The 13,495-nt window shown below is 40.6% G+C and overlaps 2 pseudogenes; both read left to right on the top strand.

The window, feature by feature from the left end:
- Positions 1-2,327: 2,327 nt before the first annotated feature.
- LOC147606510 (transmembrane 9 superfamily member 7-like) lies at positions 2,328-3,403 on the top strand (annotated as a pseudogene).
- A 6,610-nt stretch (positions 3,404-10,013) lies between these two features.
- Positions 10,014-10,762, top strand: LOC147606511 (transmembrane 9 superfamily member 7 pseudogene; annotated as a pseudogene).
- The last annotated feature ends 2,733 nt before the right edge of the window (positions 10,763-13,495 follow it).

The raw sequence follows: 13,495 nt of genomic DNA on the forward strand, positions 1-13,495 counted from the left end.
GCAATTTGACTCAAGAACAATAAGTTTGCATATTTTTCCTTAAGAAAAGTATTCCAACCTATGCATGTCCAAGTTTCATGCAAAGGGAGTTTTTTCCAATCCAAATCTGCTTGCACTTTAAACACTTGAAATTCCTTTTTTATGCAGCTCTCATCCACAAGGTTTAAACGCATTTCTTCACTGACTGTCTCTTTTGGCCATGCATAAAAGTCAACCAAGACATTCATTTCATCAACCCCATATACTTTCAAAAGCTTCCCACTTAGGAATGAAGATGGACATAAACAAGTTGGCCAAGACCACATTGTCTACAAATCTTTGCTTTAAGGAATCTATTAGCAATGTGCAATACTCTTTTTGAAACCCTATTGCAATTACAAGGTCAGAACCTATGGCACACCTCTCAATTTTAGGTCGTATGGCCACCTAGGTCAAAAATGAAGTAATTCCACCCCACTGTCAAAAGGTAATCTCCAACAGTACCCGGATCGAATGGAAAGGTCAATGGACTCTTGTATGGATGAATGTAAATCCAAGGCACTCTGAATCCAAGATAGTGGTCATGTGCCAATCTAGTGTGAATGGAGAGGCTAACGAACCACCCTTGATGGTGTAGCTATTCGTGTACCCTCCAAGATCAAATAGAAAGGTACACATTAGGGATCCTTGATATTGATGTCGTGGTAGTGCAAGGGTCCGAAGGGAAAGCTCCTAAGCCCGTCCACATGACTATAGTATGAATCTAAAACCTGAGGTATCCACCAAGTGGAATCAATGCTCCTAGCATGAATGTGGAATTGTCTCAGTGCAAAAGAACCATCATGTATGCCACGACTAAGATGTGTCATAGGTGCATCAGAATGATTTGCCACATAGTTAGTAACCATGTGCCAAAAGTGGCATAGAATGCACCCATAGAAAAATATCACAGCCTAAAGAACATAGGCTCGTGTCAACACTCGTGGGTGGTGGGAGTCAAAAGAACATGCTCAAAGTGCAGGATAAAGTGTGAACCAATGGCATCATCCACTTAAGCACCACTCAAACAATCAAAGGCATGATCCAATGCGTTGATGTTAGTAGAAGCACGATCCAAAACATGCACTAACCACTACACCACACCACCTCTTTAACGATGTGTGTTTTTCTACTAAAAGCGTCACTTTGAGCATCCCTACTGTGTGTTGTTGATGTGGCACCCATAGGGAACGATTACTAGACGTAGCTTAAGAGACGTATAGGCATTTCTTAAGTGATGCCTGCAACATGGCATAAGGGACACCTGCAGCATGGGCATCACTCAAACAAGGTACTTTCAGTGCATTGCTTAAGCGATGATGGGCAATGCGTAAGTGACACATAATCGTTATTTTACTTAATTAAAAACTAGTGTAATAGTGCAACGGTTCTCTCTCTCTCACGCACACATATACACATTATAGTGTGATGGTTCTCTCCCTCTCTTACTCTCACTATATCATTAAAATACTCCTTTATCTCTCACACACATACATACAATACCAAAGTACTCCTTTTCTTTGTCTCTCTCTCTCTCTCTCTCCCTCTCTCGACTCGAATTGGATTGAGAACACATTAAAGAACCCTCTCTCTCTCAAAGGTTGAGCATACAAGTGAGCAAAGATCAATTCAACATGGTGGATTATAACATTGGTAAGCACATAATTATACTACAACAATTTACATTTATGCACAAAGTTAAACCAAAATAAAAGCTCATGTAAATATATGTAAGCACATGAGTATATAAATTGATCAAATGTTTAAAAATGGTAAAATATGATGAGCACAAATGGTAGAATGTGAGGCCGGTGTAGTCTACCTAATCCATGTTCAAACAAAAATATCAATTAAAATAAAAGTCACTAAAGTAGAAGGTCAAAGTCAGTATTAGTTCAGAGGCAGCAGTCCAGGGAGGAAGGATGACAAAATGTCCATCCCGTCATCAAGTTTAGCAGAAAGGATTGTCACATTGTGAGGAAAATCCAGAGCCCAATCGAAACACAACGTATAGGTAGATGTAATTTGTATAAATAAGATAGGATGTAGAGGATCCATAGTGGAGAAAATAGTGCATGGCAACCAGGTGAGAGAATGAAAAAAGAAAGCATATGGGAAACCCAAGGAAGCCGGCCGGTGATACTTGCTAGAAGAATCAAGGATGGCGATGTGGTTCAAGAGGGGAAAAGAAACGTTTTTTTGGACATAGACAAGAGCGGTGGCTAGAGAGACCACAAGAGGGGTGAGAGACTGCAATGGATACACCCTGAGGGAGTGTTGGATGCGTTTCTCTCTCAAGATTTATAGCTATGGTGGTTCCAAAGGAGCGTGTCACAATCGACAGTGGTCTTGACATTGCTGCGACACGTTGGTAAACAGCATCATGACCTTGCTTGACGGTATTCTAGACCATTTCATAGTCAATGCTGCTGAGACACACTAGTAGATGACTTCAAGACGTTGCCTGATGGTTTTGTAGAGTGTATCACAGCCGATGTTGGTCTTACTGTTAGTTGCTTTGTCTTTTTGTCTCATGAAAGAACATTGAAGACAACCTTCTTATTTCTTTGTGCTCCCTTCACTGTCTCAATGCGTTGATTTGGGGTGAAAAGTTCTCTAGAGAATGCCTTTTGGTACCATGTTTGCATTGGTATTCTTGTGATTTGGAATCTATGTACCCTTGTCTTTATTGGAAGCTATTTTGGGTATAAAAAACCAACTATTGAAGATTGAATAAGAACAAATAAGATTCCAAGACAAATGCTAGAGCTTGGTATATGAAGCCAACATATTACCATTGAGGTCCGTATTCATCGAGATCTTCTTCATACTCACCTCCATATAGCTTAACTAGTTCTACTACATCTTTGGGTTAATCTTGTTGATCATCTTTTTAATTCTGATCGTGACTTGTGTAGAGATCACAATTGTGCTCTACTACTTCCAACTCTATAGTGAAGATTACCACAGGTGGTGGAGGGCATGTTTGACCTCTGGGTCTTGAGCACTCTATCTCTTGCTTTATGCCGCATTCTACTTCTTCACCAAGCTGGAGATAACAAAACTGGTGTCTGGTGTGTTGTATTTTGGCTACATGGTTATCATGTCTTGCTACTTTTTTGTGCTGATAAGAATAAAAAAGTAGTGAAGATCACCAGTGGTGGTGGAGGGCATGTTTGACCTCTGGTTCTTCACTCTATCTATTGCTTTATGCCGCATTCTACTTCTTCACCAAGATGGAGATAATAAAGCTGGTGTCTGGTGTGTTGTATTTTGGCTACATGGTTATCATCTCCTACTACTTTTTTGTGCTGAGCACAATTGGCTTCTATGCTTATTTTTGGTTTGTGTGAGGAGCATATATGCCTCACTGAAGATCAGTTGAGTTTGTATGTACCAATTAAGAACAGGGAAAATTTTAATGAGGAACTCACTCTTCATGAGTTTTTGTGGACAAGGGGCTTGTAAAAAGATTGTTGGGAAAATTGTAATACATAAAATTTGATCAAACTTAACCAAGAATACACAAGATTGTATTGCATAGATCAATATTGCATGAAACTCTTGCACTAATTCAATCCTTTTGCTTTGCATCCACCAAGGTTACATGTAAATATCCCTTTTCACTTGAATTTTAGCAAGATTCACAAATCTTGCAACACTTCTATGTTATGTCTTCTCTGTGCCTTAATCTTGAAAAAGATATTTTAAACTAAAGTTGCATAAAATTTAAGAAGATTGGTATAGCAAACTGTTTCTAGCAATCTGCACAAAAATCTTTGCATTAAATTGATTTGTGCATAGTCTTCAATACTCTACACTGTTCCACACAAAAATCTTTGAAAAGAAATTGTGCACAACAACCTTTGAAAAGTGTAAACTGCTCCCATGACTCTGTATATCAACCTACACTCTGCACAAGAACCAAAAATCTCTGCAGAGTAACCTTGAAGACTCTCCAGAGTAATATAAAAAATTTTCTGCACCAAATCTTGCACATCAATCTAAAATTTATGCACCAAATCTTGCACAACAATCTGAAATTTTGCAAACTTCTTGAAACTACAAAAAGATTTTGTACACTTTCTTGAAACTCCATCAAATTTTTGCATAACAACCTTTTTCTTGCATTTTTTGCACAACATTCTTCTTGCAATATACCTTCAAAAACTCAAAGTTTGGCAATCTAGGGTTTCACTCTTGAAAAAATACAGGCTCTAAGGATTAATCTCTTAAAAAGTATACTCCCTAAGCAAGATAATGCAACAGATCACTCAAAAATGATTGCCAAAACTTATGTAAACCTGAATTTTGAAAATCAAGAAAATTTCAAAAAATCAAGATCAAGAACTTTAAGAAATCAAAGAGTAAAATGGATTATGGTTTTGAAAATAGTGATTAATTATACAAATTCAATAATGATTAAAATAAATTTCATTACTAATCTTCTTAAATCAAGAAACTAACAAATCTGAAAATTGTGTAAAAATCAATTCTGAATGATTAACACTAATCATGATCAATAAAATGCATTCTAAAAATTGAGTTCACAATAATCCAAAAATGATTATTCTCCTAATCAAAGCATCAAGATCCAAGCCAACAACTCTGATACCAATAAAAGAAAGTAACATCTAGCTTAGCCTTGGAATAACCTAATGAACTTGGATTAACAAAAGCTTGAGAGATTAACACTAAGAACAACAAAAAGTAAAGTGTAATGATAGTCCAAAGATATCATTTAAAAGCTATAATAGTCCTAGAACACATGCCTTTTAGAGTCACAAGGCCCATCTGCCCTAATCCTACATGTGCATGACCCTAAGTCCATGCACCTAACCCATCCCATTTACATGTGCATCCTAAAATATACTTGTTACAGTATGGTGGATTCATGAAAATGATTTTGTAGGCACATGAGGAAGGTGTGTAAGAAACTTCTAGATGATATATTGGGTGTGTGAAAAACTTCTAGATGATGGATGTATCATCCATTAGTTAAAGTTGTGGGCAGTTGTCCTTGGTCAATAGTGTGAGTGGGTGGGTAAGTTGTTCTTGGTCAATAGTGTGAGTGGGTAAGTTGGGGTGGCCAGTTGCCCTTGGTTGAAACACGACTCCCTTATTGCCATAGCTGTTGCGCGTACAAGCCTTGGCAGACCTCGGAGGTGGGGGGGTAGAGCGGATACGTGTGCAACTGGTCGCAGAGACCGTTAAGGAAGGCAGCACCGTCATTATATGAAACGGCCGCGTCCAGGTCATCTCGTGCGAAATACCCAGAGGCTGCAGACAAAGCTATTGCATCGCTGTGCAGGAGAGGGCTAGAACGGCATACTGCACTATAGTCCGGGGGATGAGCTTGTGCTGTAGCATCCAGTTCAGTAGAGTAGCTTATGGTGTTAGCTGCTGGGGCAGTGGCAGAGCAGTTGGAGATGGGTAGCTCATCAGCTTGAAGAGGCTCTTGAGAAAGTGGAGCACAAGAGGTTATCACCTCTTGGTTGTGGATATCAGACGTGGAAACTTGCTCTAGAAGAGAGTTGACGTGGCGCGCAGGTTGGACGTGGTCGAGGATGGTGACCCACTCAGGTTTAGAGTCCCTGCTGGCCTGCCACGTAACACCCAGCTGGTGCTGAGAGTCATCGAGCCGAAGGCAAACCAATGATTGCTGGCGGCCCTGCTTTGTCACGCCGGCAGTTGGAGCCCTTGCATAAGACAAAGACTCAAGAAGGGTGGTGCTTTCAGAGGCTCCACCTCCTGCAGCTGCATTGACCAGCTTTGATGATACCCTTGCTAACCCGTTGTATTTACTTGCCCCTTGTAGGATAGCCGTGCAGTGGCAACGTCGCTGCAGTTTTGATCTCACTGATGGAGAGAGCAAGGATGCACTGCACGACGATGATGGGAAGTTGGTGTTGGCATCTGGCCCTTTTATCAAACGGGCTGCCTCATCGTAGGCCTTGGCAGCTTCCCGAGCGCTCTGGAATGTGCCCAGCCACACCCTTGTCTTCCTACACACAAAGACATCAGAAAGACATCAGAACCAACCTCTTGCGAATAGTGCTGCACCAAACCATAAACACTCAGATAGATTATTACAAGTGACGAATCTCCGAAACCCAAGAGCCCCAGTCCCTCTGTCGAACTCCCCTATACGTCCTCTTGGGTCGAGTTTGCGTGGCCATTGCGTCTGTGTGAGTGTGAGAGAAGAGACGAGAGAGAGCCGAGAGAGGACCTTGTTCTTTCCTTATGGCTAGCTTTAAGGGCGGTGTAAGCCCGCTCTCGGCTTCTAGACAGCGCTTACTTTGAGGTAGCCCGCTCTGAAGCGCTTCCTTTGAGGTGAAACCCGATTCAATGCAAGACAATGGTAAACCCTCGAGATACCTAGATGCTCCTTGGAAATGTTAGGCATACTAAGGGGCTCAATCAATTTCTCTTTGCCTTTATGTGATGTACTAATCACATTTGCAGGACTAGTATTATGATGCAGCCTGCCACTCCATGGTCTATCAACTGAACCACTAGATGAAAACATTTCCTGGTCCACTCAAAGACTGTGATTGCTGACTTGCATTCTGTGCAACCATATTTCCACTTACATCAGCCCCAACAACAGCTTCTTTTCCAGCAGCATACCAGCTGCTCATCTCATAAAAAACAACATCCCTGCTTACTCTCAACTCACGTGTAGCAGGGTTATAACACCTCTATCCCTTTTGCTCAAGGGAATACCCAATAAACACACATTTTTTAGCTTTTGGATCCAGCTTAGTTCTCAGGTCATCTGGCACATGCACATATGCAATGCATCGAAAGACTTTGAGATGAGACAAATCAGGTTTTCTGCCAGTAAACCTCTCCTCTGGAGTTACATCATGTATGGCTGCAGTTGGAGTCATGTTCATGATGTAAACTGCTATAAAAACAGCCTCAACCCAATAGCTATGCGGCATATTCTTCTCTCCCATCAATGCTCGCGCAATCTCAGCATATTCTTCTCTCCTGTTCATGATGTAAATTGCTGTAGAAACAGCCTTAGCCCAATAGCTATGCAGCATATTCTTCTCTCCCATCAATGCTCGCGCAATCTCAGCAATGTGCCTGTTTTTCCGCTCAGCAACTCCATTTTGCTACGGAGTGTATTTGCATGTAAACTATCTCTGAATACCATTCTTCTTCAAAAATTGAGAGAACGCATTGGAAAAGTACTCTCCCCCTCCATCTGACCTTAGGCACTTTACATGTTTCCCTGTTTGCTTTTCAACCATAACTTTGAAATTCTGAAAAATGAGTGAACACCTCACCCTTCTCTTTCATGAAGTATACCCAAACTTTCCTTGTGTGGTCACATCAATAAATGTTACATAGTACCTGCAGCCTCCCATAGACATGGTCTTCGTAGGATCCCATACATCTGAATGCACAACATCTAGTGCATTTCTGCTCACATTTCTGTCACGTGGATATACATGCTTTGTTTGCTTTCCAAATTGGCATGCTTCACATATTTTCTACATACCTTCAACTTTAAACTTTGGCAGCTCTGTCACAATTCCTTTAGTCTGCATAGACTTCATTCTCTGCACATTCACATATCCAATTCTTTTATGCCAAATGTCTGTGTCTGTAACAATTCCTGAACCATTTGGAAACATTGCAGCACTCACTTCAGCATGTTTACATTCAATGTAAACGTTCTGCCCACTCTGTTGCCTTTTGCAACCAACTTGCACTTGTCTCTAAAGTCTTCAACATAACAACCATCAGGGTTAAACCAAACTTATAAACCCTGCTCAATCATCTGGCCAACTGAAACCAGATTCTTTGTTATGTTTGGAACATGAAGTACATCTGCAAGGTACTTCACTTTGCCATCCTGCATAGACAATGGCACATCTCCAACATGGGAAATTGGATGAGCAGTGTCATCCCCTGTTTCCACAAAACCTGGTCTTTCAAGGTTTTTCATCTCCTTGAACCACTCCCCATGACTTGTCAGGTGGTTCGAAGCACCTGAATCAACGTACCATACATCATCTTTATGTGTTGCTTCAACATTTTCAGACATGGCATTAACGACATGCTGCATAACAAACAACCTTTAATTATCCTCATTGTTTCTGCTCGAGGATGCATAGTTGTTTTGTCGCAATTTTCCATTTTGCATGTCAGCCTGCTTCTTATACCAATCTGCCTGCACATGTCCAGGCTTACCACAATAAAAGCATCCACGTGTATCATTATACTGCCTTTGCCAATTTCCACGACCTCTTTGACTCCCCCTGCCTCTCTGAATTGGCCTCTTCCACCTGCGTGTTGTTGTTATGAATTCTGGGACTGTTGTTGTTGCTGCTGCTAGCCATAATTCTGATTACCTGTTCATCCACCTCCTTGGCCGCGTCCACGGCCTCCTCTACCTTGTCCTCTTCCTAAACTTGTGTAGAAGGCCTGTTGCTCTGAACTGTTTTTGTTTTGTGAAGATTGTCGGTCTTCACCCAAGCTCTTCTCTTCTATAATCAACATAGACACCAGATCTGTGAAATTGGGAATGTTTTTCCGAGTCTGAATAGACGTCTTGAACGCCTTGTATTGTGGCCCGAGACCATGTAGACAGACTTTCACCTTATCATCATCTACTGAAACACTAATAGATGCAAGGGTTTCCACAATACCCTTGATCTTCAATGCACAGTCATTCATAGACATACTCTTTTTCTCCACAGTATGAAGTTCATTCTTCAACTGTATCTTTTGTGCCTTGGTCGTTTCATAGAGTTTTACTAAGGTTGCCTCCTTGGGGGACTTGGCATCCTATATGTGCCCAATCATGGTGTCCTGTATACTGATAGAGAGCCAATACATAACTTTTATGGCTCCTTGGTTCCAATCCTTGAACTCTTTCACATCTGCAGCAGTCGGATTGATCTCCGGTATCCCCAGTGCCTCTTCATGATCACCTTCTATGTAGTCCGAGTAACCCTTTCCCATCAGGAAATTTGTCAACTTGAACCTCCAAGCATGGAAGTTGTTCTTGTCAAGCTTCTGATGAGCAACAATCTGGTTTATGCCATCATTTGACATCTTGCCAAACACACAAATTTACCAGAAACAGCACTCTGGTTTCTCCTGCACAAACTGTTTTCTGCAGCGGTACTATACTATACTCAAATGTCATAACTAATGACCTCAATGTGCATACATACACCCAATGGCAACTGTCGACCTCCTTGTAGCACAACCAATATGTCTTCCTGCAGTTCTTAAAATAGAGTTCTGTACATAGAATCGATGACTTACCCCACAACAGTGCTCGAAATCGCCCGTTTTTTGAAAAACGGAGGTCCTAACGCTCCCGAAACGTGTTTTCAGCATAAAACATTTAGCCTGATAGGACAGAATAGTTGCCCTATAGCTTTACTCCCGTGAAGAAAGCTCCTCAATCAGAGATCGTTTATTGGTACCTCCCATAGAGCTCCCGACAAGGGTGTACTCGCCAACACAAATAGGGAAGAGTAGTTGAAGCTCTTACCCTCATACCGCTTCATGTGCTTCTCTTGCTTGCAGCTCAGCCCTTAGCATGAACCAGGCTCTGATACCATGAAAAGATGCAGGGGAGAAGAGAGCTTGAGCTCTTGCAAGCACACACACAATAACAAAACCCTAAAAGAGAACACACAAGGTGAGAGGCTGAAAATCTTCTTCTTCTTCACACAACACTCAACACACCATATACAAAGATAAGAGTACACACAATATGAAAAGGTACTCAACCAAATACATACTAGGGTTCTCTATAGTGTGAACCCAACTAAATGAGCTGGCGCTATAACTATGCCAGTCTCTAGAATGGCTATCACACACAGCCTGTCATCCCACTGGCTACATATCACACATGATTTAACCAACCATGGCAGTGGTGTAAGTGTGGGGCCTATCCCCCAGGCAGGTCATCAGTGTCCACCGCCGCCTCACTAGATGAGCTCGATATCTCAACATTCACGATGTTGCCTGATGGTTCTGTAGAGCGTATCATAGTTAATGCTGGTCTTGATGTTAGTTGCTTTGCCTTTTTATCTCATGAAAGAACATTGAAGACAACCTTCATATTTACTCATGTTTCCTTTACTCTCTTCTTTATCCTTAATGCGTTGATTTGGGGTGAAAAGTCCTCTAGAGCAGTGCCTTTGGTACCATGTTTGTAGTGGTATTCTTGTGGTTTGGAATCTCTGTACCATTGGTCTTTAAAGTTATTTTGGGTATTAAAAAATAGTTATTGAATATCTAGTAGGAACAAATAAGAATCCGAGATAAATTCTAGAGCAAGCTTGTTACATGCAGCTATCATATTACCATTTAGGGCCGTGTTCCATTGGAGCTCTTCTTCATCCTCACCTCAATATGGCCTAACCAATTCTTCTACATCTTTGGGTTCTTGTTCATTGTGTTTTTAATACTGATCATGACTTGTGAAGAGATTACGATTATGATTTGCTACTTCCATCTCTGCAGTGAAGATTACCACTAGTAATGGAGGGCATGTATGACCTCTACGTCTTCAGCACTCTATCTTTTACTCTATCCCACATTCTACTTCACCAAGTTGGAGATAACAAAACTAGTGTCTGGTGTGTTGTAATATGGCTATATGATTATCATCTCCATTTGCTTTTTTGAGCTCACAAGAACAATTGGCTTCTTTGTCTATTTGTGGTTTATGAGGCCCATATATGCCTCAATGAAGATCGATTGAGATTAAATATACCAATTCTAAAGAGGGTATTTTTTTGATGAGGACCTCACTCGTGAGATGACTTCTTGTGGATAAGGGAGTTGTAAGAATATTGTTAGGAAGGTTGTAATACATAAAAATTGATCAAACCTAACCAAGAATACACAAAGATAGCATGAAACTCTTGCACCGATTCAATCCTTTTGTTTTACATGCACCAAGGCTACATGTAAATATCCCTTTTTGCTTGAATTTTAGCAAGATCCACAAGTCTTCCAACACTTCTATGTTCGATCTTCTTTGTGCCTTAATATTGTTAAAGATCTTATAAACTTTGCATAAAAAATAAGAAGAATGATAAAGAAGAGAATATGGATTAGATGCTTATAATTGTTTCCAGCAATCTTTGCATTAAACTGATTTCTACATAGTCTTCAATACTCTACATTGTTCCACACAAAAATCGTTGAAAAGAAATTATGCAGAGCAACCTTTGAAAACTGTAAAATGCTCCCATGACCTCATACTCTGCATAAGAACCAATTAAAAATCTCTACACAATAGCTGAGAATAATCTGCAGAGTAATTAAAAAATTTTACAGCAAAATCTTACACATAAATCTAAAATTTTTGCACCAAATTCTTGAAACTACACCAAGGTTCTACACACTTTTCTGAAACTGCATTAAATTTCCACAACAGCCTTCTTCTTGCAATATTCCTTCTAGAACTCAAAGATTTCATAACCTTGGGTCTCACTATTGAAGAAATACAAGCTCTAAGGATTAATTGTATGCTCCCTAAGCAAGATAATGCAAGAGATCATTCAAAACTGGTTGTTGAAACTTATGTAAATCTTAATTTAAAAAATCAAGAAAATTTTAAAAAAATCAAGATCAAGAAGATCGAGAACTTTAAAAATTTAAGTAGTAAAGTGGATTAGGATTCTGAAAATAGTGATTAATACAAATTCAAAAATTATTAACACGAACTTCATTGCTAGTCTTCTTAAATCAAGAAATTAGCAAATCTGAAACTGGTAGGTATTGACACCCGTCGGCAACGATTTAGGCGGGAGTGACAGTTTCTTAGGTCACTGTTGAGCAGCAAAATTTCACTGCTAGGCAGCGTATTTTTGCTGCTGTGGTCGTCTAGCAACGAGAACCTGGGTAAATTTATGTTTGCAGTACTGGTGAAAGATCCATATCCCCTCCGCATAATGAATTTTGGGGTGCTAGTAGCGGAAGTAGCATTTCTTCTGTGGGACAGGGTCCCTCACTCGAGGCCTCAACCACGAATATTCGGACAAGAGACTAATCCCTCAGTTCTTCCAAAACCGAACTCGGAAAAACTTCCCTTGCCCGGAAAGTACGGGTGATTCCTCCACGATATTTTTACTCTAACGTGGTCAAGGTCATCACTAACCAAACTGATCCGACCCAACTTGTAAAGACACTCGGTCAGATCAAGGAAGAAACTTGCACTTGGATCATAGAGACCAACACTTTTTTCCTCATTGAGAGGCACATCCGTTGATTCTTTTCCATAGGACAATTTTTATCTGGGATTTACTTCATCTATCGTACCATAACAGAATTGAGTCTCATTTTAGGGATCCATCAGTCTAGCCTAACCCCTAGCCAACCGCCTAACCACTATAGTGATGAGATCCAATTAGGAATTTGATTAGATTTTGTCCCGGGTACCAGGGAAAAGAGTTCCCAGGTCCCCTAGCCGGATATTCATGCAAACTTAAAACTAGTCACACCACTTACACACTCAGTATGAAATTGCCTTTTTCACAAATTCAGCTATCTTTAAAACAATCATTTAATGAAACCATAGTATTAGCTATCTTTCACAGATTCAGCTATCTTTAAAACAATCATTTAATGAAACCATAGTATCACTGATCATAATCCTCCAAATTATTCCTTCATCGGTGTACCTATAGCATCATTGGTAACCAGAACGCTCGTGAACCACCTGTCCACTCAAGGGCCTTTTTGATAGTTCCTAGCTCATAGTACCCGGTAATATATTCACTTATAAAAATCAAAATGAAATCTCCGTTCAACATCAGCAAGATCAACCAATAGATCTATATAAAAGAGCCATGGACTCATCCGTTGAGGACCAACAAGGTCAATCAACCAGATCCATGCCTGGTTTCAGAAAACAATTCTTACTCCTTCTTCCAATATCTTCCACGACGCACGTGTGGGTATCTTCGGTGACCTAGAGCCTGAGCACCGTATGGTCAGCACCCTCTAGGATCCTTCGCAGGTCACCTAGCGCTTCACTCATAGGCCGCTTCCTTGGTCTCTCATCCTTAGTACGGGAAGCTCACCATTTAAATTGAACCGAGGCTAGTCAAGACCTCGGTGGACCTTGCTATGCGAGATGTCCTCCGTTGACTCTCCGTCAGCTGTTGCAACTTTATCAGTTAGGTCTCCACGACCTCATTCACAAGACGGTCAAAATGCTTCCCCAGCATTCTTGACATAAAGCAGTCATTTAAAAACAGGTCATAAATACAGTTTCTATAACGAACTCTCATCTTTCCACATTGTTCCACATCAATCCACATTATTTAATCCACATCCATTTCATATGTATTCCCATTCCTCATCCAATCACATCATATGTATTCCCATTCCTCATCCAATCACATCATTTTCCATCTCATCACATCTTTTCTCATTTATCCTCATCAGATCTCATCCACTCGCATCTACCCATATCCACATCTCA

The sequence above is a fragment of the Cibotium barometz genome, chromosome 57 (assembly GCF_041138505.1).
Source record: "Cibotium barometz isolate CiBa-2024 chromosome 57, ASM4113850v1, whole genome shotgun sequence".
NCBI classification, from domain to species: domain Eukaryota; kingdom Viridiplantae; phylum Streptophyta; class Polypodiopsida; order Cyatheales; family Cibotiaceae; genus Cibotium; species Cibotium barometz.